Source organism: Oncorhynchus nerka, unplaced genomic scaffold (genome assembly GCF_034236695.1).
Source record: "Oncorhynchus nerka isolate Pitt River unplaced genomic scaffold, Oner_Uvic_2.0 unplaced_scaffold_2947, whole genome shotgun sequence".
Lineage (NCBI taxonomy): Eukaryota > Metazoa > Chordata > Actinopteri > Salmoniformes > Salmonidae > Oncorhynchus > Oncorhynchus nerka.
In genome coordinates, this window is record NW_027038353.1 from 1 (window position 1) to 24,844 (window position 24,844).

Sequence of the window (24,844 nt, forward strand, 5' to 3'; positions counted from 1 at the left end):
ACAGACAGACTCAGTCACAATAACAGAACAGACTCAGTCACAATAACAGAACAGACTCAGTCACAATAACAGACAGACTCAGTCACAATAACAGACAGACTCAGTCACAATAACAAGACAGACTCAGTCACAATAACCAGACCAGACGAACTCAGTCACAATAACAGAACAGACTCAGTCACAATAACAGACAGACTCGAGTCACAAATAACAGCAGACAGCCAACAGAACAGGCTCAGTCACAATAACAGAACAGACTCAGTCACAATAACAGAACAGACTCAGTCACAATAACAGACAGACTCAGTCACAATAACAGAACAGACTCAGTCACAATAACAGAACAGACTCAGTCACAATAACAGACAGACTCAGTCACAATAACAGACAGACTCAGTCACAATAACAGAACAGACAGACTCAGTCACAATAACAGAACAGACTCAGTCACAATAACAGAACAGACTCAGTCACAATAACAGACGACTGTCACAATATACAGACTCAGTCACAACAGCAGACAGACTCAGTCACAATAACAGAACAGACTCAGTCACAATAACAAGACAGACTCAGTCACAATAACAGACAGACTCAGTCACAATAACAAGAACAGACTCAGTCACAATAACAGACAGACTCAGTCACAATAACCAGACAGACTCAGTCACAATAACAGACAGACTCAGTCACAATAACAGAACAGACTCAGTCACAATAACAGACAGACTCAGTCACGTAACAGAAACAGACTCAGTCACAATAACAGACAGACTCAGTCACAATAACAGACAGACTCAGTCACAATAACAGAACAGACTCAGTCACAATAACAGAACAGACTCAGTCACAATAACAGAACAGACTCAGTCACAATAACAGAACAGACTCAGTCACAATAACAGAACAGACTCAGTCACAATAACAGACAGACTCAGTCACAATAACAGACAGACTCAGTCACAATAACAGAACAGACTCAGTCACAATAACAGAACAGACTCAGTCACAATAACAGACAGACTCAGTCACAATAACAGACAGACTCAGTCACAATAACAGAACAGACTCAGTCACAATAACAGACAGACTCAGTCACAATAACAGACAGACTCAGTCACAATAACAGAACAGACTCAGTCACAATAACAGAACAGACTCAGTCACAATAACAGACAGACTCAGTCACAATAACAGAACAGACTCAGTCACAATAACAGAACAGACTCAGTCACAATAACAGAACAGACAGACTACAGACTTAAGTGCTGTACATGATGACAATACGTTATAATATTCCTGAAGCTTGTTAGCTGGAGCGAAAGGCTGGAGAGTTTAAGGCAGCGTTTTCCAATATAGAGATATTGTGAAGAAGACCTTAGGGCAACAGATTGTAGCACCGTTCGGTGAACTGGTACGGGTGCCTAAGATTATAATTACAGATAGTTAGTAGATTAAACCAAATTGATTTGCTGGTATTTTTGTAGTCTGACGTACAACAATAAATCAATACAATCAGCTACGGGAAACCCTGTCCTATATAGTGCACTACATTATTGGGCCCTGTCTAAAGTAGTGCACTACATTATTGGGCCCTGTCCTATATAGTGCACTACATTATTGGGCCCTGTCTAAAGTAGTGCACTACATTATTGGGCCCTGTCTAAAGTAGTGCACTACATTATTGGGCCCTGTCCTATATAGTGCACTACATTATTGGGCCCTGTCTAAAGTAGTGCACTACATTATTGGGCCCTGTCTAAAGTAGTGCACTACATTATTGGGCCCTGTCTAAAGTAGTGCACTACATTTTTGGGCCCTGTCCTATATAGTGCACTACATTATTGGGCCCTGTCTAAAGTAGTGCACTACATTATTGGGCCCTGTCTAAAGTAGTGCACTACATTTTTGGGCCCTGTCTAAAGTAGTGCACTACATTATTGGGCCCTGTCTAAAGTAGTGCACTACATTATTGGGCCCTGTCTAAAGTAGTGCACTACATTATTGTGCCCTGTCTAAAGTAGTGCACTACATTATTGGGCCCTGTCTAAAGTAGTGCACTACATTATTGGGCCCTGTCTAAAGTAGTGCACTACATTATTGGGCCCTGTCTAAAGTAGTGCACTACATTATTGGGCCCTGTCTAAAGTAGTGCACTACATTATTGGGCCCTGTCTAAAGTAGTGCACTACATTATTGGGCCCTGTCTAAAGTAGTGCACTACATTATTGGGCCCTGTCTAAAGTAGTGCACTATATAGGAAACAGGCTTCCATTTGGGACACAATCCCGGACAGTGAGCAGAGCACCTATTCAATCCACGACGCTCGGTGGAATCGCCTTCATCACACGGATCGTATTCATTAGAGCACACGGTGGCAAAACGTTTTGCAACGGAAAACGAACCAGAGCTCTTCTTATTGGACAGGTAAGTCTCTCCTTGTTTCAGTGTGTTTTGTAATGAATACTACCCTGTTGTGTCTATTTGAAGTCAATGATACTGTGGTAAGAAAGTCAAAAATGGAGCTTCAATGATTCCTACCGCCATTCATACGACGGCAGCTAGCCTAGCGGTTAGCGGCCAGTCACCGAAAGGTTGCTACTTTGAATCTGCAAGCAGACGAGGTGAAAAATCTGTCGATGTGCCCTTGAGCAAGGCACTTAATGATAATGGCTAACCCCCCAAGGCTGTGACTCTGAAGGTGTCTCAGGGGAGAGTTGAGGCATGGAAACAAAACACATTTCCAATCCACACATGCTGATAATACACACTGGTGTAAAAGAAGACAAATAAAACCATCCACCAAGTCCTTGAGTTTGATGCTGTTTAAGAGGTCAGACTAAGATTTTTTTTTTTTTTTTTTTTAAAACCTGCTCAGAGATTTGAGCAAAATATATATTTTAAAAACAGATCCAGCTCACAGTAAGTCAGAGCTGAACGAGAAGTTAGATCAAGTCAAATGTTTTGAAAAGTGATCACTTTTCCCCGGTTGTTGTTGTGTGTAGTCCTCCAGTACAGTAATGTTCCTCCAGTACAGTAATGTTCCTCCAGTACAGTAATGTTCCTCCAGTACAGTAATGTTGAGGTTGTTCCTCCTGTTCAGTAATGTTGAGGTTGTTCCTCCTGTCCTGTTCAGTAATGTTGAGGTTGTTCCTCCTGTCCTGTTCAGTAATGTTGAGGTTGTTCCTCCTGTTCAGTAATGTTGAGGTTGTTCCTCCTGTCCTGTTCAGTAATGTTGAGGTTGTTCCTCCTGTTCAGTAATGTTGAGGTTGTTCCTCCTGTTCAGTAATGTTGAGGTTGTTCCTCCTGTTCAGTAATGTTGAGGTTGTTCCTCCTGTTCAGTAATGTTGAGGTTGTTCCTCCTGTTCAGTAATGTTGAGGTTGTTCCTCCTGTTCAGTAATGTTGAGGTTGTTCCTCCTGTTCAGTAATGTTGAGGTTGTTCCTCCTGTTCAGTAATGTTGAGGTTGTTCCTCCTGTTCAGTAATGTTGAGGTTGTTTCCTCCCTGTTCAGTAATGTTGAGGTTATTCCTCTGTTCCAGTAATGTTGAGGTTGTTCCTCTGTCCTGTTCAGTAATGTTGAGTTGTTCCTCTGTCTGTTCAGTAATGTTGAGGTTGTTCCTCCTGTCCTGTTCAGTAATGTTGAGGTTGTTCCTCCTGTTCATTAATGTTTGAGGTTGTTCCTCTCTTTGCATTCAGTAATGTTGAGGTTGTTCCTCTGTCCTGTTCAGTAATGTTAAAGTTCGTTCTCCTGTTCAATGTTAGGTTGTTCCTCCTGTCCTGTTCAGTAATGTTGAGGGTTGTTCTCTGTCTGTTCAGTAATGTTGAGGGTTGTTCCTCCTGTTCAGTAATGTTGAGGTTGTTCTCCTGTCCTGTATTCAGTAATGTTAGTTGTTCCTCCTGTTCATTAATGTTGAGGTTATTGTTCCTCTGTTCATTAATGTTGAGTTGACTCCTCTGTCTGTTCAGTAATGTTGAGGTTGTTCCTCCTGTTCAGTAATGTTGAGTTGTTCCTCCTGTTCAGTAATGTTGAGGTTGTTCCTCCTGTCCTGTTCAGTAATGTGAGGTTGTTCCTCCTGTTCATTAATGTTGAGGTTGTTCCTCCTGTTCATTAATGTTGAGTTGTTCCTCCTGTCCTGTTCAGTAATGTTGAGGTTGTTTCCTGTTCCTGTCCTGTTCAGTAATGTTGAGGTTGTTCCTCCTGTTCAGTAATGTTGAGTTGTTCCTCCTGTCCTGTTCAGTAATGTTGAGGTTGTTCCTCCTGTTCAGTAATGTTGAGGTTGTTCCTCATTCTCTTCTTTTCCTTATTTTTTGTCCTTTGTGTCCCCGGCGTCTTACGCCAAGTGACGTCCACCCAACGCCGTCTTTAAAGTCCGACGTAGGACGCCGGTGTGTCCTCCCAAGACGGTGTCCCTCCCAGAGGCGTGTGTCCCTCCCAGAGGCCGGTGTGTCCCTCCCAGAGGCGTGTGTGTCCCTCCCAGAGGCGTGTGTCCCTCCCAGAGGCGTGTGTCCTCCCAGAGGCGTGTGTGTCCCTCCCAGAGGCGGTGTGTCCCTCCCAGACGCCGGTGTGGCCGGTGTGTCCCCCTCCCAGAGGCCGTGTGTCCCTCCCAGAGGCCGGTGTGTCCCTCCCAGAGGCCGGTGTGTCCTCCCAGAGGCCGGTGTGTCCCTCCCAGAGGCCGGTGTGTGTCCCTCCCAGAGGCGGTGTGTCCCTCCCAGAGGCCGTGTGTCCCTCCCAGAGGCCGGTGTGTCCCTCCCAGAGGCGTGTGTGTCCCTCCCAGAGGTCCCTCCCAGGCGTGTGTCCCTCGTGTGTGTCCCTCCCAGAGGCCGGTCCCTCCCAGAGGCCGGTGTGTCCCTCCCAGAGGCCGGTGTGTCCCTCCCAGAGGCCGGTGTGTCCCCTCCCAGAGGCCTGTGTGTCCCCTCCCAGAGGCCGGTGTGTCCCTCCCAGGAGGCCGGTGTGTCCCTCCCAGAGGCCGGTGTGTCCCTCCCAGAGGCCGGTGTGTCCCTCCCAGAGGCGGTGTGTCCCTCCCAGAGGCCGGTGTGTCCCTCCCAGAGGCCGGTGTGTGTCCCTCCCAGAGGCCGGTGTGTGTCCCTCCCAGAGGCCGGTGTGTCCCTCCCAGAGGCCGGTGTGTCCCTCCCAGAGGCCGGTGTCCCTCCCAGAGGCCGGTGTGTCCCTCCCAGAGGCCGGTGTGTCCCTCCCAGAGGCCGTGTCCTCCCAGAGGCCGGTGTGTCCCTCCCAGAGGCCGGTGTGTGTCCCTCCCAGAGGCGTGTGTATACAGTGGTAGGTAGGTCATAGCCCGGCCCAGGCGAGGCTGCTGGAGTAACAGTGATCTGTGCCTGAGTGAGGGACCGTCCCCAGTCCATCAGAGTCCAGACAGTCAAACACTATACTCTCCACATCAACCTCCACGTCTTCTGCAAAAACAAAAAAACAACACATCTCAGGTTATCAAAGACAATCTATAATCTGTCAAATATGACTGGGAAAAATACAAATCTGTTCAAATCGTAGACTCAAATTTCTCCTAAAATCAATGTGTGTTTTAGTTGTACTTAAGACACCGTATTTGATATGAAACATTAAGCTGAATAACTTTAAACATGAACACCCTCCGGACACTTCGGTCGACAAAACCTGAAGTTGTAGACCTACATCCCTAAAAAAAATGGATATTCCCAGGTTACATTTTGAGAAAGATACTAAACATGGGTAAGAGAGCTGTGATTGGTTACTAAACATGGGTAAAGCTGTGATTGGTTACTAAACATGGGTAAAGAGAGCTGTGATTGGTTACTAAACATGGGTAAGAGAGCTGTGATTGAGAAGAGAGCTGTGATTGGAGAAGAGAGCTGTGACGACCGTGAGACTCACCTCTGTCAGAGTCAGATCTCTCTGAAGAGGACATGGCTGCTGATCCCAGGCTGTCGTTCCTCATCCTCTCTGAGACCGCTCCAGCTCCTCCCTGACCCCCAGGGCCCAGACCAGTCAGACCCCCAGGGCCCAGACCAGTCAGACCCCAGGGTCTAGACCAGTCAGGACCCCCAGGCCTCCATGTCCCTGAGCTGCTCTAGCTCACCCTCAGCTCTCTCTGCTCCCAACGCAGACGACCCTTCAACTGCTCTGCACGTTCATCCTGATCCTGCAGCTTCTGGATGGGGAAGAAGGAGAGGAGACATGAGGACACTTATACAGAGAGACACTTATACAGAGAGAGACATGAGGACAGTTATACAGAGAGATGAGGACACTTATACAGAGAGAGACATGAGGACAGTTATACAGAGAGACATGAGGACAGTTATACAGAGAGAGATGAGGACAGTTATACAGAGAGAAACATGAGGACAGTTATACAGAGAGACACGAGGACAGATTATACAGAGAGACACGAGGACAGTTATACAGAGAGACACGAGGACAGTTATACAGAGAGACACGAGGACAGTTATACAGAGAGACACGAGGACAGTTATACAGAGAGACACGAGGACAGTTATACAGAGAGACACATGAGGACAGTTATACAGAGAGACACGAGGACAGTTATACAGAGAGACACGAGGACAGTTATACAGAGAGACACGAGGACAGTTATACAGAGAGACACGAGGACAGTTATACAGAGAGACACGAGGACAGTTATACAGAGAGACACGAGGACAGTTATACAGAGAGAGACATGAGGACAGTTATACAGAGAGAGATGAGGACAGTTATACAGAGAGAGAGAGAGACATGAGGACAGTTATACAGAGAGACACGAGGACAGTTATACAGAGAGACACGAGGACAGTTATACAGAGAGACACGAGGACAGTTATACAGAGAGACATGAGGACAGTTATACAGAGAGACATGAGGACAGTTATACAGAGAGAGACATGAGGACAGTTATACAGAGAGAGATGAGGACAGTTATACAGAGAGAGAGAGAGACATGAGGACAGTTATACAGAGAGACACGAGGACAGTTATACAGAGAGACACGAGGACAGTTATACAGAGAGACACAAGGACAGTTATACAGAGAGACATGAGGACAGTTATACAGAGAGAGAGAGACATGAGGACAGTTATACAGAGAGACATGAGGACAGTTATACAGAGAGACACGAGGACAGTTATACAGAGAGACATGAGGACAGTTATACAGAGAGAGAGAGACATGAGGACAGTTATACAGAGAGACATGAGGACAGTTATACAGAGAGACATGAGGACAGTTATACAGAGAGACACGAGGACAGTTATACAGAGAGACATGAGGACAGTTATACAGAGAGAGAGAGACATGAGGACAGTTATACAGAGAGACACGAGGACAGTTATACAGAGAGACACGAGGACAGTTATACAGAGAGACACGAGGACAGTTATACAGAGAGACACGAGGACAGTTATACAGAGAGAGACATGAGGACAGTTATACAGAGAGAGACATGAGGACAGTTATACAGAGAGAGATGAGGACAGTTATACAGAGAGACACGAGGACAGTTATACAGAGAGACACGAGGACAGTTATACAGAGAGACACGAGGACAGTTATACAGAGAGACACGAGGACAGTTATACAGAGAGACACGAGGACAGTTATACAGAGAGACACGAGGACAGTTATACAGAGAGACACGAGGACAGTTATACAGAGAGACACGAGGACAGTTATACAGAGAGAGACATGAGGACAGTTATACAGAGAGACACGAGGACAGTTATACAGAGAGACACGAGGACAGTTATACAGAGAGACACGAGGACAGTTATACAGAGAGAGAGAGAGACATGAGGACAGTTATACAGAGAGACACGAGGACAGTTATACAGAGAGACACGAGGACAGTTATACAGAGAGACACGAGGACAGTTATACAGAGAGACACGAGGACAGTTATACAGAGAGACATGAGGACAGTTATACAGAGAGAGACATGAGGACAGTTATACAGAGAGACATGAGGACAGTTATACAGAGAGAGAGATGAGGACAGTTATACAGAGAGAGAGATGAGGACAGTTATACAGAGAGAGATGAGGACAGTTATACAGAGAGAGACACATGAGTAAAGCTAGTAATGGTTAGGGTTTAGGGTAGTGGTTAGGGTTTAGGGTTAGGGTAGGGTTTAGGGTAGTGGTTAGGGTTTAGGGTAGGGTTTAGGGTAGGGTTTAGGGTAGTGGTTAGGGTTTAGGGTTAGGGTAGGGTTTAGGGTAGTGGTTAGGGTTTAGGGTAGGGTTTAGGGTAATGGTTCGGGTTAAGGTAGGGTTTAGGGTTAGGGTAGGGTTTAGGGTAGTGGTTAGGGTTTAGGGTAGGGTTTAGGGTAGTGGTTCGGGTTAAGGTAGGGTTTAGGGTTAGGGTAGGGTTTAGGGTAGTGGTTAGGGTTTAGGGTAGGGTTTAGGGTAGTGGTTCGGGTTAAGGTAGGGTTTAGGGTTAGGGTAGGGTTTAGGGTAGGGGGTAGGGTTTAGGCTTAGGGTAGGGGGTAGGGTTTAGGCTTAGGGTAGTGGGCAGGGTTTAGGGTTAGGGTAGGGGGTAGTGGTTAGGGTAGGGGGTAGTGGTTAGGGTAGGGGGTAGTGGTTAGGGTTTAGGGTTTAGCTGTGTGTTCATCTCACCTTGATGTGTGTCTGAGCCCGTCTCAGCAGGTTCAGGGTGGTGTTTCTCATGGAGTCAGACACCTGAGGAACCTGCTGCTTCAACTGTTCCAGGTGGTGTCTCAACTGAGCACGTCTGTTACAACAACACAATGACACAATGTCTCAACTGAGCACGTCTGTTACAACAACACAATGACACAATGTTACAACTGAGCACCTCTGTTACAACAACACAATGACACAATGTCTCAACTGAGCACGTCTGTTACAATAATATAACTATTCATAAACTAGACCCTGCCCTGTCCAGGGGATGTACTGTACATTAAGCTGCATCACTCTACAGAAACAGGAGATGGTCTCCTGCCCTACGGGCCGTTCTGGTTCACTCTACAGAAACAGGAGATGGTCTCCTGCCCTACGGGCCGTTCTGGTTCACTCTACAGAAATAGGAGATGGTCTCCTGCCCTACGGGCCGTTCTGGTTCACTCTACAGAAACAGGAGATGGTCTCCTGCCCTACGGGCCGTTCTGGTTCACTCTACAGAAACAGGAGATGGTCTCCTGCCCTACCGGCCGTTCTGGTTCACTCTACAGAAACAGGAGATGGACTCCTGGCCTATGGGCCGTTCTGGTTCACTCTACAGAAACAGGAGATGGACTCCTGCCCTACGGGCCGTTCTGGTTCACTCTACAGAAACAGGAGATGGACTCCTGCCCTACGGGCCGTTCTGGTTCACTCTACAGAAACAGGAGATGGACTCCTGCCCTACGGGCCGTTCTGGTTCACTCTACAGAAACAGGAGATGGACTCCTGCCCTACGGGCCGTTCTGGTTCACTCTACAGAAACAGGAGATGGACTCCTGCCCTATGGGCCGTTCTGGTTCACTCTACAGAAACAGGAGATGGACCCTGGCCTATGGGCCGTTCTGGTTCACTCTACAGAAACAGGAGATGGACTCCTGGCCTATGGGCGTTCTGGTTCACTCTACAGAAACAGGAGATGGACTCCTACCCTATGGGCCGTTCTGGTTCACTCTACAGAAACAGGAGATGGACTCCTGGCCTATGGGCCGTTCTGGTTCACTCTACAGAAACAGGAGATGGACTCCTGCCCTACGGGCCGTTCTGGTTCACTCTACAGAAACAGGAGATGGTCTCCTGCCCTACCGGCCGTTCTGGTTCACTCTACAGAAACAGGAGATGGACTCCTGGCCTATGGGCCGTTCTGGTTCACTCTACAGAAACAGGAGATGGACTCCTGCCCTACGGGCCGTTCTGGTTCACTCTACAGAAACAGGAGATGGACTCCTGGCCTATGGGCCGTTCTGGTTCACTCTACAGAAACAGGAGATGGACTCCTGCCCTACGGGCCGCTCTGGTTCACTCTACAGAAACAGGAGATGGTCTCCTGCCCTATGGGCCGTTCTGGTTCACTCCACAGAAACAGGAGATGGTCTCCTGCCCTACGGGCCGTTCTGGTTCACTCTACAGAAACAGGAGATGGACTCTGGCCTATGGGCCGTTCTGGTTCACTCTACAGAAACAGGAGATGGTCTCCTGCCCTACGGGCCGTTCTGGTTCACTCTGACAGAAACAGGAGATGGTCTCCTGCCCTATGGGCCGTTCTGGTTCACTCTACAGAAACAGGAGATGGACTCCCTGGCCTATGGTCGTTCTGGTTCACTCTACAGAAACAGGAGATGGACTCCTGCCCTACGGGCCGTTCTGGTTCACTCTACAGAAATAGGAGATGGTCTCCTGGCCTATGGGCCGTTCTGGTTCACTCTACAGAAACAGGAGATGGTCTCCTGCCCTACGGGCCGTTCTGGTTCACTCTACAGAAACAGGAGATGGACTCCTGCCCTACGGGCCGTTCTGGTTCACTCTACAGAAACAGGAGATGGTCTCCTGCCCTACGGGCCGTTCTGGTTCACTCTACAGAAACAGGAGATGGACTCCTGGCCTACGGGCCGTTCTGGTTCACTCTACAGAAACAGGAGATGGACTCCTGGCCTACGGGCCGTTCTGGTTCACTCTACAGAAACAGGAGATGGACTCCTGCCCTACGGGCCGTTCTGGTTCACTCTACAGAAACAGGAGATGGACTCCTGCCCTACGGGCCGTTCTGGTTCACTCTACAGAAACAGGAGATGGTCTCCTGCCCTACGGGCCGTTCTGGTTCACTCTACAGAAACAGGAGATGGACTCCTGCCCTACGGGCCGTTCTGGTTCACTCTACAGAAATAGGAGATGGTCTCCTGCCCTATGGGCAGTTCTGGTTCACTCTACAGAAACAGGAGATGGTCTCCTGCCCTATGGGCCGTTCTGGTTCACTCTACAGAAACAGGAGATGGACTCCTGGCCTATGGGCCGTTCTGGTTCACTCTACAGAAACAGGAGATGGACTCCTGCCCTACGGGCCGTTCTGGTTCACTCTACAGAAACAGGAGATGGACTCCTGCCCTACGGGCCGTTCTGGTTCACTCTACAGAAACAGGAGATGGTCTCCTGCCCTACGGGCCGTTCTGGTTCACTCTACAGAAACAGGAGATGGTCTCCTGCCCTATGGGCCGTTCTGGTTCACTCTACAGAAACAGGAGATGGTCTCCTGCCCTATGGGCCGTTCTGGTTCACTCTACAGAAACAGGAGATGGTCTCCTGCCCTATGGGCCGTTCTGGTTCACTCTACAGAAACAGGAGATGGACTCCTGGCCTATGGGCCGTTCTGGTTCACTCTACAGAAACAGGAGATGGACTCCTGCCCTACGGGCCGTTCTGGTTCACTCTACAGAAACAGGAGATGGTCTCCTGCCCTACCGGCCGTTCTGGTTCACTCTACAGAAACAGGAGATGGACTCCTGGCCTATGGGCCGTTCTGGTTCACTCTACAGAAACAGGAGATGGACTCCTGCCCTACGGGCCGTTCTGGTTCACTCTACAGAAACAGGAGATGGACTCCTGGCCCATGGGCCGTTCTGGTTCACTCTACAGAAACAGGAGATGGACTCTGCCCTACGGGCCGTTCTGGTTCACTCTACAGAAACAGGAGATGGTCTCCTGCCCTATGGGCCGTTCTGGTTCACTCTACAGAAACAGGAGATGGTCTCCTGCCCTACGGGCCGTTCTGGTTCACTCTACAGAAACAGGAGATGGACTCTGGCCTATGGGCCGTTCTGGTTCACTCTACAGAAACAGGAGATGGTCTCTGCCCACGGGCCGTTCTGGTTCACTCTACAGAAACAGGAGATGGTCTCCTGCCCTATGGGCCGTTCTGGTTCACTCTGCCAGAAACAGGAGATGGACTCTGGCCTATGGGCCGTTCTGGTTCACTCTACAGAAACAGGAGATGGACTCCTGCCCACGGGCCGTTCTGGGATTTCACTCTACAGAAATAGGAGATGGTCTCCTGGCCGGGCCGTTCTGGTTCACTCTACAGAAACAGGAGATGGTCCTCCTGCCCCTACGGGCCGTTCTGGTTCACTCTACAGAAACAGGAGATGGACTCCTGCCCTACGGGCCGCTCTGGTTCACTCTACAGAAACAGGAGATGGTCTCCTGCCCTACGGGCCGTTCCTGGTTCACTCTCTACAGAAACAGGAGATGGACTCCTGGCCTACGGGCCGTTCTGGTTCACTCTACAGAAACAGGAGATGGACTCCTGGCTCACGGGCCGTTCTGGTTCACTCTACAGAACAGAGATGGACTCCTGCCCCTACGGGCCGTTCTGGTTCACTCTACAGAAACAGGAGATGGACTCCCTGCCCTACGTGGGCCGCCCTGGTTCACTCTACAGAAACAGGAGATGGTCTCCTGCCCTACGGGCCGTTCTGGTTCACTCTACAGAAACAGGAGATGGACTCCCTGCCCTACGGGCCGTTCTGGATTCACTCTACAGAAATAGGAGATGGTCTCCTGCCCTATGGGCAGTTCTGGTTCACTCTACAGAAACAGGAGATGGTCTCCTGCCCTATGGGCCGTTCTGGTTTCACTCTACAGGAAACAGGAGATGGACTCCTGGCCTATGGGCCGTTCTGGTTCACTCTACAGAAACAGGAGATGGAGATCCTGCCCTACTGGGCGTTCTGGTTCACTCTACAGAAACAGGAGATGGGCTGCCCTACGGGCCGTTCTTGGTTCACTCTACAGAAACAGGAGATGGTCTCCTGCCCTACGGGCCGTTCAGTTCACTCTACTAAGAAACAGAGATGGTCTCCTGCCCTATGGGCCGTTCTGGTTCACTCCACAGAAACAGGAGATGGTCTCCTGCCCTATGGGCCGTTCTGGTTCTCTACAGAAACAGGAGATGGTCTCCTGCCTATGGGCCGTTCTGGATTTCACTCTACAGAAAACAGGAGATGGACTCCTGGCCTATGGGCCGTTCTGGTTCACTCTACAGAAACAGGAGATGGACTCCTGCCCTCACGGGCCGTTCTGGTTCACTCTACCCAGAAACAGGAGATGGTCTCCTGCCCTACGGGCCGTTCTAGTTCCCTCTGCAGAAACAGGAGATGGACTCCTGCCCTACGGGCCGTTCTGGTTCACTCTACAGAAAACAGGGAGATGGCCTCTACCCTGCGGCCCGTTCTGGTTCACTCTGCAGAAACAGGAGATGGACTCCTGGCCTATGGGCAGTTCTGGTTCACTCACAGAAACAGGAGATGGACTCCTGCCCTATGGGCCGTTCTGGATTCCTCCTACAGAAACAGGAGATGGACTCTGGCCTATGGGCCGTTCTGGTTCACTCTACAGAAACAGGAGATGGACTCCTGGCCTATGGGCCGTTCTTGGTTCACTCTACAGAAACAGGAGATGGACTCCTACCCTATGGGCCGTTCTGGTTCACTCTACAGAAACAGGAGATGGTCTCCTGGCCACATGGGCCGATTCTGGTTCACTCTACAGAAAAACAGGAGATGGACTCCTGGCCTATGGGCCGTTCTGGTTCACTCTACAGAAACAGGAGATGGTCTCCTGGCCTATGGGCCGTTCTGGTTCACTCTACAGAAACAGGAGATGGACTCTGGCCTATGGGCGTTCTGGTTCACTCTACAGAAACAGGAGATGGTCTCCCTGCCCTCGGGCCGTTTCTGGTTCACTCTACAGAAACAGGAGATGGACTCCTGCCCTACGGGCGTTCTGGTTCACTCTACAGAAACAGGAGATGGACTCCTGCCCTACGGGCCGTTCTGGTTCACTCTGCAGAAACAGGAGATGGACTCTGGCCTACGGGCCGTTCTGGTTCACTCTACAGAAACAGGAGATGGACTCTGGCTAACATGGGCCGTTCTGGTTCACTCTACAGAAACAGGAGATGGTCTCCCTGCCTACCGGCCGTTCTGGTTCACTCACACAGAAACAGGAGATGGTCTCCTGCCTACGGATGCCGTTCTGGTTCACTCTACAGAAACAGAAGATGGTCTCCTGCCTACGGGCCGCTTCTGGTTCACTCTACAGAAACAGGAGATGGTCTCCTGCCTATGGCCGTTTCTGGTTCACTCTACAGAAACAGGAGATGGACTCCTGCCCCACGGGCCGTTCTGGTTCACTCTACAGAAACAGGAGATGGACTCCTGCCCTACGGGCCGTTCTGGTTCACTCTACAGAAACAGGAGATGGTCTCCTGCTCCTACGGGCCGTTCTGGTTCACTCTACAGAAACAGGAGATGGACTCCTGCCCTATGGGCAGCGTTCTGGATTCACTCTACAGAAACAGAGATGGACTCCTGCCCTACGGGCCGTTCTGGTTCACTCTACAGAAATAGGAGATGGTCTCCTGCCCTGGGCAGTTCTGGTTCACTCTGCAGAAACAGGAGATGGTCTCCTGCCCTATGGGCCATTCTGGTTCACTCTACAGAAACAGGAGATGGACTCCTGGCCTATGGGCCGTTCTAGTTCCTCTACAGAAACAGGAGATGGACTCCTGCCTCACGGGCGTTCTGGTTCACTTCTACAGAAACAGGAGATATGGACTCCTGCCCTCACGGGCCGTTCTGGTTCACTCTACAGAAACAGGAGATGGTCTCCTGCCCTACGGGCCGTTCTGGTTCACTCTACAGAAACAGGAGATGGTCTCCCTGCCCTATGGGCCGTTCTGGTTCACTCTACAGAAACAGGAGATGGTCTCCCTGCCCTATGGGCCGTTCTTGGTTCACTCACAGAAACAGGAGATGGTCCCCTGCCCTATGGGCCGTTCTGGTTCACTTACAGAAACAGGAGATGGACTCTGGCCCATGGGCCGTTCTGGTTCACTCTGCAGAAACAGGAGATGGACTCCTGCCTACGGGCCGTTCTAGTTCACTCTACAGAAACAGGAGATGGTCTCCTGCCCTACGGGCCGTTCTGGTTCACTCTACAGAAACAGGAGATGGACTCCTGCCCTACGGGCACGTTCTGGTTCACTCTACAGAAACAGGAGATGGCCTCCTACCCTCGTGCCCGTTCTGGTTCACTCTACAGAAACAGGAGATGGACTCCTGGCCTATGGGCCGTTCTGGTTCACACTCACAGAAACAGGAGATGGACTCCTTCTATGGGCGTTCTGGTTCACTCTACAGAAACAGGAGATGGACTCTGGCCTATGGGCCGTTCTGGATTCACTCTACAGAAACAGGAGATGGACTCCTGGCCTATGGGCCGTTCTGGTTCACTCTACAGAAACAGGAGATGGACTCCTACCCTATGGGCGTTCTGGTTCACTCTACAGAAACAGGAGATGGTCTCCTGGCCTATGGGCCGTTCTGGTTCACTCTACAGAAACAGGAGATGGACTCCTGGCCTATGGGCGTTCTGGTTCACTCTACAGAAACAGGAGATGGTCTCCTGGCCTATGGGCCGTTCTGGTTCACTCTACAGAAAAAAACAGAGATGGACTCCTGGCCTATGGGCCGTTCTGGTTCACTCTACAGAAACAGGAGATGGTCTCCTGCCCCTACGGGCCGTTCTGGTTCACTCTACAGAAAACAGGAGATGGACTCCTGCCCTACGGGCCGTTCTGGTTCACTCTACAGAAACAGGAGATGGACTCTGGCCTACGGGCCGTTCTGGTTCACTCTACAGAAACAGGAGATGGACTCTGGCTATGGGCCGTTCTGGTTCACTCTACAGAAAACAGGAGATGGTCTCCTGCCCTACCGGCCCCGTTCTGGTTCACTCTACAGAAACAGGAGATGGTCTCCTGCCCTACGGGCCGTTCTGGTTCACTCTACAGAAACAGGAGATGGTCTCTGCCCTACGGGCGTTCTGGTTCACTCTACAGAAACAGGAGATGGTCTCCTTAGTGTAAATAGGATCATTTTGGTAATGAAGTCATTATCTGCCTCTCTCCTGCCCCTAGGCTAGCTGTAGGCTGTGCCACTAGAGAAAAAAAGGGATTTTAAAAATAAAAATAAGAACTAAATACATTTTTTAAAATAAAGTCAGTCATCTAAAACTAAGTTTGGAACATCTGTGCGTCACACGAAGTAAGTGAAGGTTCCATTTGTCCACTAATGTCCATTTGTCCATTTGTCCACTAATGTCCATTTGCCCACTAATGTCCATTTGCCCACTAATGTCCATTTGTCCATTTGTCCACTAATGTCCATTTGTCCACTAATGTCCATTTGCCCCACTAATGTCCCATTTGCCCCACTAATGTCCATTTGTCCACTAATGTCCATTTGTCCACTAATGTCCATTTGTCCACTAATGTCCATTTGCCCACTAATGTCCATTTGTCCACTAATGTCCATTTGTCCACTAATGTCCATTTGTCCACTAATGTCCATTTGTCCACTAATGGCCATTTGTCCACCTAATGTCCATTTGCCCACTAATGTCCATTTGTCCACTAATGTCCATTTGCCCACTAATGTCCATTTGCCCCACTAATGTCCATTTGCCCCACTAATGTCCATTTGTCCACTAATGTCCATTTTGCCCACTAATGTCCATTTGCCCACTATGTCCATTTGTCCATAATGTCCATTTGTCCACTAATGTCCATTTGTCACTAATGTCCATTTGCCCCACTAATGTCCATTTGTCCACTAATGTCCATTTGCCCCACTAATGTCCATTTGTCCACTAATGTCCATTTGTCCACTAATGTCCATTTGTCCACTAATGTCCATTTGCCCACTAACATGGGGTGAACCTCTATTCAGTTCGCTGCAGCTAAGCGACTGGGCAGAGCTGCAACAAACACTCAAACTGGACCGTTTATTTCCATCTCTTCATTCAAAGACTCAATCATGGACACTCTTACTGGCGGTTGTGGCTGCTTTGTGTGATGTATTGTTGTCTCTACCTTCTTGCCCTTTGTGCTGTTGTCTGGGCCCAATAATGTTTGTACCATGTTTTGTGTTGCTACCATGTTGTGCTGCTACCATGTTGTACTGCTGCCATGTTGTACTGCTACCATGTTGTGTTGCTACCATGTTATACTGCTGCCATGTTTTGTTGTTACCATGTTGTACTGCTACCACATTGTGTTGCTACCACCATGTTATACTGCTGCCATGTTTTGTTGTTACCATGTTGTACTGCTACCACATTGTGTTGCTACCATGTTGTTGTCATGTTGTGTTGCTGCCATGTTATTGTCATGTTGTGCTGCTACCACATTGTGTTGCTACCATGTTGTTGTCATGTTGTGTTGCTACCATGTTGTTGTCATGTTGTGTTGCTACCATGTTGTTGTCATGTTGTCATGTTGTGTTGCTGCCATGTTGTTGTCATATGTTGTGTTGCTGCCATGTTGTGTTGCTGCCATGCTGTTGTCATGTTGTGTTGCTACCATGTTGTTGTCATGTTGTGTTGCTGCCATGCTGTTGTCATGTTGTGTTGCTGCCATGCTGTTGTCATGTTGTGTTGCTACCATGTTGTTGTCATGTTGTGTTGCTACCATGTTGTTGTCATGTTGTTGTCATGTTGTGTTGCTGCCATGTTGTTGTCATGTTGTGTTGCTGCCATGTTGTTGTCATGTTGTGTTGCTACCATGTTGTTGTCATGTTGTGTTGCTACCATGTTGTTGTCATGTTGTGTTGCTACCATGTTGCTACCATGTTGTTGTCATGTTGTGTTGCTACCATGTGGTTGTCATGTTGTGTTGCTACCATGTTGTTGTCATGTTGTGTTGCTACCATGTTGTGCTGCTACCATGTTATACTGCTGCCATGTTTTGTTGTTACCATGTTGTACTGCTACCACATTGTGTTGCTACCATGTTGTTGTCATGTTGTGTTGCTGCCATGTTATTGTCATGTTGTGCTGCTACCACATTGTGTTGCTACCATGTTGTTGTTGTGTTGCTACCATGTTGTTGTCATGTTGTGTTGCTACCATGTTGTTGTCATGTGTTGCTGCCATGTTGTTGTCATGTTGTGTTGCTGCCATGTTGTTGTGCTGCCATGCTGTTGTCATGTTGTGTTGCTGCCATATTTATTTGTCATGTTGTGTTGCTGCCATGCTGTTGTCATGTTGTGTTGCTGCCATGCTGTTGTCATGTTGTGTTGCTACCATGTTGTTGTCATGTTGTTTGCTGTGTTGTTATCATGTTGTCATGTTGTTTTGTCATGTTGTGTTGCTGCCATGTTGTTGTCATGTTGTGTTGCTGCCTGTCATGTTGTGTTGCTGCCATGTTGTTGTCATGTTGTGCTGCTACCATGTTGTTGTCATGTTGTGTTGCTACCATGTTGTTGTCATGTTGTGTTGCTACCATGTTGCTACCATGTTGTTGTCATGTTGTGTTGCTACCATGTTGTTGTCATGTTGCTGTCATGTTGTCATGTTGCGTTGCTACCATGTTGTTGTCATGTTGTGTTGCTGCCATGTTGTTGCCATGTTGTTGTCATGTTGTGTTGCTGCCATGTTGTTGTCATGTTGTGATGCTACCATGTTGTTGTCATGTGTGTTGTTGTCATGTTGTTGTCATGTTGTGTTGATGCCATGTTGTTGTCATGTTGTGTTGATGCCATGTTGTTGTCATGTTGTGTTGCTGCCATGTTGTTGTCATGTTGTGTTGCTGCCATGTTGTTGTCATGTTGTGTTGCTGCCATGCTGTTGTCATGTTGTGTTGCTACCATGTTGTCATGTTGTGTTGCTGCCATGCTGTTGTCATGTTGTGTTGCTACCATGTTGTTGTCATGTGCTGCTACCATGTTGTACTGCTGTCATGTTGTGCTGCTCATGTTGTGTCATGTTGCTACCATGTTGTTGTCATGTTGTGTTGCTACCATGTTGTACTGCTGTCATGTTGTGTTGCTGCCATGTTGTTGTCATGTTGTGCTGCTACCATGTTGTTGTCATGTTGTGTTGCTGCCATGCTGTTGTCATGTTGTGTTGCTGCCATGCTGTTGTCATGTTGTGTTGCTACCATGTTGTTGTCATGTTGTGCTGCTACCATGTTGTACTGCTGTCATGTTGTGCTGCTACCATGTTGTACTGCTGTCATGTGTTGCTACCATGTTGTTGTCATGTTGTGTTGCTACCATGTTGTACTGCTGTCATGTTGTGTTGCTGCCATGTTGTTGTCATGTTGTGCTGCTACCATGTTGTTGTCATGTTGTGTTGCTGCCATGCTGTTGTCATGTTGTGTTGCTGCCATGTTGTTGTCATGTTGTGTTGCTACCATGTTGTACTGCTGTCATGTTGTGCTGCTACCATGTTGTTGTCATGTTGTGTTGCTGCCATGTTGTTGTCATGTTGTGCTGCTACCATGTTGTTGTCATGTTGTGTTGCTACCATGTTGTTGTCATGTTGTGCTGCTACCATGTTGTTGTCATGTTGTGTTGCTACCATGTTGTTGTCATGTTGTGTTGCTACCATGTTGTTGTCATGTTGTGTTGCTGCCATGCTGTTGTCATGTTGTGTTGCTACCATGTTGTTGTCATGTTGTTGTCATGTTGTGTTGCTGCCATGTTGTTGTCATGTTGTGTTGCTACCATGTTGTACTGCTGTCATGTTGTGCTGCTACCATGTTGTTGTCATGTTGTGTTGCTGCCATGTTGTTGTCATGTTGTGCTGCTACCATGTTGTTGTCATGTTGTGTTGCTACCATGTTGTTGTCATGTTGTGCTGCTACCATGTTGTTGTCATGTTGTGTTGCTACCATGTTGTTGTCATGTTGTGTTGCTGCCTTGCTATGTTGTTGTCTTAGGTCTCTCTTTGTGTAGTGTTGTGTTGTCTCTCTTGTCGTGATGTGTGTTGCTGCCATGCTATGTTGTTGTCTTAGGTCTCTCTTTGTGTAGTGTTGTCTCTATGTAGTGTAGTGGTGTCTCTATGTAGTGTAGTGGTGTCTCTCTTTGTGTAGTGTTGTCTCTATGTAGTGTAGTGGTGTCTCTATGTAGTGTAGTGGTGTCTCTATGTAGTGTAGTGGTGTCTCTATGTAGTGTAGTGGTGTCTCTCTTTGTGTAGTGTAGTGTTGTCTCTCTTTGTGTAGTGTAGTGGTGTCTCTCTTTGTGTAGTGTTGTCTCTATGTAGTGTAGTGTTGTCTCTATGTAGTGTAGTGTTGTCTCTATGTAGTGTAGTGTTGTCTCTATGTAGTGTAGTGGTGTCTCTATGTAGTGTAGTGTTGTCTCTATGTAGTGTAGTGTTGTCTCTATGTAGTGTAGTGGTGTCTCTATGTAGTGTAGTGGTGTCTCTATGTAGTGTAGTTGTCTCTATGTAGTGTAGTGTTGTCTCTATGTAGTGTAGTGGTGTCTCTATGTAGTGTAGTGTTGTCTCTATGTAGTGTAGTGTTGTCTCTATGTAGTGTAGTGTTGTCTCTATGTAGTGTAGTGTTGTCTCTATGTAGTGTAGTGGTGTCTCTATGTAGTGTAGTGTTGTCTCTATGTAGTGTAGTGTTGTCTCTTTGTGTAGTGTTGTGTAGTGGTGTCTCTATGTAGTGTAGTGTTGTCTCTATGTAGTGTAGTGTTGTCTCTATGTAGTGTAGTGGTGTCTCTATGTAGTGTAGTGTTGTCTCTATGTAGTGTAGTGGTGTCTCTATGTAGTGTAGTGTTGTCTCTATGTGTAGTGTAGTGTAGTGGTGTCTCTATGTAGTGTAGTGGTGTCTCTATGTAGTGTAGTGTTGTCTCTATGTAGTGTAGTGGTGTCTCTATGTAGTGTAGTGTTGTCTCTATGTAGTGTAGTGGTGTCTCTATGTAGTGTAGTGGTGTCTCTATGTAGTGTAGTGGTGTCTCTATCTTAGTGTAGTGTTGTCTCTGGTGTAGTGTTGTCTCTATGTAGTGTAGTGTTTTCTCTATGTAGTGTAGTGGTGTCTCTATGTAGTGTAGTGTTGTCTCTATGTAGTGTAGTGTTGTCTCTATGTAGTGTAGTGTTGTCTCTATGTAGTGTAGTGTTGTCTCTATGTAGTGTAGTGGTGTCTCTATGTAGTGTAGTGGTGTCTCTATTAGTGTAGTGTTGTCTCTATGTAGTGTAGTGGTGTCTCTATGTAGTGTAGTGTTGTCTCTATGTAGTGTAGTGGTGTCTCTATGTAGTGTAGTGGTGTCTCTATGTAGTGTAGTGTGTGTCTCTTTGTGTAGTGTTGTCTCTATGTAGTGTAGTGTTGTCTCTATGTAGTGTAGTGTTGTCTCTATGTAGTGTAGTGGTGTCTCTATGTAGTGTAGTGTTGTCTCTATGTAGTGTAGTGTTGTCTCTATGTAGTGTAGTGTTGTCTCTATGTAGTGTAGTGTGTCTCTATGTAGTGTAGTTTGTCTCTATGTAGTGTAGTGGTGTCTCTATGTAGTGTAGTGGTGTCTCTATGTAGTGTAGTGGTGTCTCTATGTAGTGTAGTGTTGTCTCTATGTAGTGTAGTGGTGTCTCTATGTAGTGTAGTGTTGTCTCTATGTAGTGTAGTGTTGTCTCTATGTAGTGTAGTGGTGTCTCTATGTAGTGTAGTGGTGTCTCTCTTTGTGTAGTGTTGTCTCTATGTAGTGTAGTGTTGTCTCTATGTAGTGTAGTGGTGTCTCTATGTAGTGTAGTGTTGTCTCTATGTAGTGTAGTGGTGTCTCTATGTAGTGTAGTGTTGTCTCTATGTAGTGTTGTCCTCTTTGTGTAGTTTGTCTCTATGTAGTGTAGTGTTGTCTCTATGTGGTGTAGTGTGTCTCTATGTAGTGTAGTGTTGTCTCTATGTAGTGTAGTGTTGTCTCTATGTAGTGTGTAGTGTTGTCTCTATGTAGTGTAGTGGTGTCTCTATGTAGTGTAGTGGTGTCTCTATGTAGTGTAGTGTTGTCTCTATGTAGTGTAGTGGTGTCTCTATGTAGTGTAGTGGTGTCTCTATGTAGTGTAGTGTTGTCTCTCTTTGTGTAGTGTTGTCTCTATGTAGTGTAGTGGTGTCTCTATGTAGTGTAGTGTTGTCTCTATGTAGTGTAGTGGTGTCTCTATGTAGTGTAGTGGTGTCTCTATGTAGTGTAGTGTTGTCTCTATGTAGTGTAGTGGTGTCTCTATGTAGTGTAGTGTTGTCTCTATGTAGTGTAGTGTTGTCTCTATGTAGTGTAGTGGTGTCTCTATGTAGTGTAGTGTTGTCTCTATGTAGTGTAGTGTTGTCTCTATGTAGTGTAGTGGTGTCTCTATGTAGTGTAGTGTTGTCTCTATGTAGTGTAGTGGTGTCTCTATGTAGTGTAGTGTTGTCTCTATGTAGTGTAGTGTTGTCTCTATGTAGTGTAGTGTTGTCTCTATGTAGTGTAGTGTTGTCTCTATGTAGTGTAGTGTTGTCTCTATGTAGTGTAGTGGTGTCTCTATGTAGTGTAGTGTCTCTATGTAAGTGTAGTGTTGTCTCTAGTGTAGTGGTGTCTCTATGTAGTGTAGTCTCTATGTAGTGTAGTGGTGTCTCTATGTAGTGTAGTGTTGTCTCTATGTAGTGTAGTGGTGTCTCTCTTTTGTGTAGTGTTGTCTCTGTAGTGTAGTGTTGTCTCTATGTAGTGTAGTGTTGTCTCTATGTAGTGTAGTGGTGTCTCTATGTAGTGTCTCTCTTTGTGTAGTGTTGTCTCTATGTAGTGTAGTGTTGTCTCTATGTAGTGTAGTGGTGTCTCTATGTAGTGTAGTGGTGTCTCTATGTAGTGTAGTGGTGTCTCTATGTAGTGTAGTGTTGTCTCTATGTAGTGTAGTGGTGTCTCTGTAGTGTAGTGGTGTCTCTGTAGTGTAGTGTTGTCTCTATGTAGTGTAGTGTTGTCTCTATGTAGTGTAGTGTTGTCTCTATGTAGTGTAGTGGTGTCTCTTTAGTGTAGTGGTGTCTCTATGTAGTGTAGTGGTGTCTCTATGTAGTGCAGTGGTGTCTCTAGTGTAGTGGTGTCTCTCTTAGTGTAGTGGTGTCTCTATGTAGTGTAGTGTCTCTAGCAGTGTAGTGGTGTCTCTATGTAGTGTAGTGGTGTCCTCTGCAGTGTAGTGTTGTCTCTATGTAGCGTAGTGTTGTCTCTATGTAGTGTAGCGGTGTCCCTATGTAGTGTAGTGGTGTCTCTGCAGTAGCGGTGTCCTGGCGCAGTGTTGTCTCTATGCAGTGCAGCGGCGTCCCATGCAGCGCAGCGGCGTCCCTTTGCAGTGCAGTGTTGTCCCTATGCAGTGTAGTGTTGTCCCATGCAGTGCAGCGGCGTCCCATGTAGTGTAGCGGCGTTCTATGTAGTGTAGTGGTGTCCCTCTATGCAGTGTAGTGCAGCGGTGTCCCTATGTAGTGTAGTGGTGTCTCCTGCAGTGCAGTGGTGTCCTCTATGTAGCGTAGTGGTGTCCTCTATGCAGTGTAGTGGTGTCCCATGCAGTGTAGCGGTGTCCCATGCAGCGCAGCGTTGTCCCCATGCAGTGTAGTGGTGTCCCATGTAGTGTAGTGGTGTCTCTATGTAGTGTAGTGGTGTCCTATGCAGTGTAGTGGTGTCTCTATGTAGTGTAGTGGTGTCTCTCTTTTGTCCCCATGCAGTGCAGCGGCGTCCTGCAGTGCAGCGGTGTCCCATGCAGTGTAGTGGTGTCTCCTTTGTGTAGTGCAATGGTGTCCCATGCAGTGCAGCGAATTTGTCCCCATGCAGTGTAGTGTTTGTCCTTATGTAGTGTAGTGTTGTCTCTATGTAGTGTAGTGGTGTCTCTATGTAGTGCAGTGGTGTCCTATGCAGTGTAGTGGTGTCTCTATGCAGTGTAGTGGTGTCTCCTTTGTGTAGTGTAGTGGTGTCTCTATGCAGTGTAGTGTTGTCTCTATGCAGTGTAGTGTTGTCTCTATGGTGTAGTGGTGTCTCTATGTAGTGTAGTGTTGTCTCTATGCAGTGTAGTGGCGTCTCTATGTAGTGTAGTGTTGTCTCCATGCAGTGCAGTGGTGTCTCCATGCAGTGTAGTGGTGTCCTATGCAGTGTAGTGTTGTCTCTATGCAGTGTAGTGGTGTCTCTATGTAGTGTAGTGTTGTCTCTATGCAGTGTAGTGTTGTCTCTATGTAGTGTAGTGGTGTCTCTATGTAGTGTGTTGTCTCCATGTAGTGTAGTGGTGTCTCTATGTAGTGTAGTGGTGTCCCCATGTAGTGTAGTGGTCCTCTATGTAGTGTAGTGAATTGTCTCTATGTAGTGTAGTGGTGTCTCTATGTAGTGTAGTGGTGTCTCTATGTAGTGTAGTGGTGTCTCCATGTAGTGTAGTGTTGTCTCTATGTAGTGTAGTGGTGTCTCTATGTAGTGTAGTGTTGTCTCTATGTAGTGCAGTGTTGTCCTATGCAGTGTAGTGTTGTCTCTATGAGTGTAGTGGTGTCTCTATGCAGTGCAGTGGTGTCCTCTATGCAGTAGTGTAGTGGTGTCCTATGCAGTGTAGTGTTGTCCTATGCAGTGCAGTGGTGTCTCTATGCAGTGTAGTGTTGTCCTATGTAGTGTAGTGTTGTCTCTATGTAGTGTAGTGTTGTCTCTATGCAGTGTAGTGGTGTCTCTATGTAGTGTAGTGTTGTCTCGCATGCAGTGCAGCTGTCTCTATGTAGTGTAGTCGTTCCAGAGTGCGCTGGTGTCCCATGCAGCGCAGCGGCGTCCCCCATGCAGTGCAGTGCTTGTCCTATGCAGTGCAGCGTTGTCCCCCATGCAGTGTAGCGTCAATCCCCATGCAGCGCAGCGGCGTCCCCATGCAGCGCAGCGGCGTCCCCATGCAGCGCAGTGGTGTCCCATGTGGCAGTGCAGCGTTCCCCATGCAGTGCAGTTTCGTTCTATGTAGTGTTGTGTTGTCTCTATGTAGTGTAGTGTTGTCCTATGTAGTGGCGTTTCGTAGTAGTTGTCCCCATGCAGTGTAGTGGTGTCCCCATGCAGTGCAGCGGTGTCCCGTGCAGCGCAGCGGCGTCCCCATGCAGCGCAGCG

General features: G+C 47.8%; 1 pseudogene; it reads right to left on the reverse strand.

Annotated features, from left to right (window-relative positions):
• Positions 1-5,216: 5,216 nt before the first annotated feature.
• LOC115123327 (max dimerization protein 3-like) lies at positions 5,217-24,638 on the reverse strand (annotated as a pseudogene).
• Between the last annotated feature and the right edge of the window lie 206 nt (positions 24,639-24,844).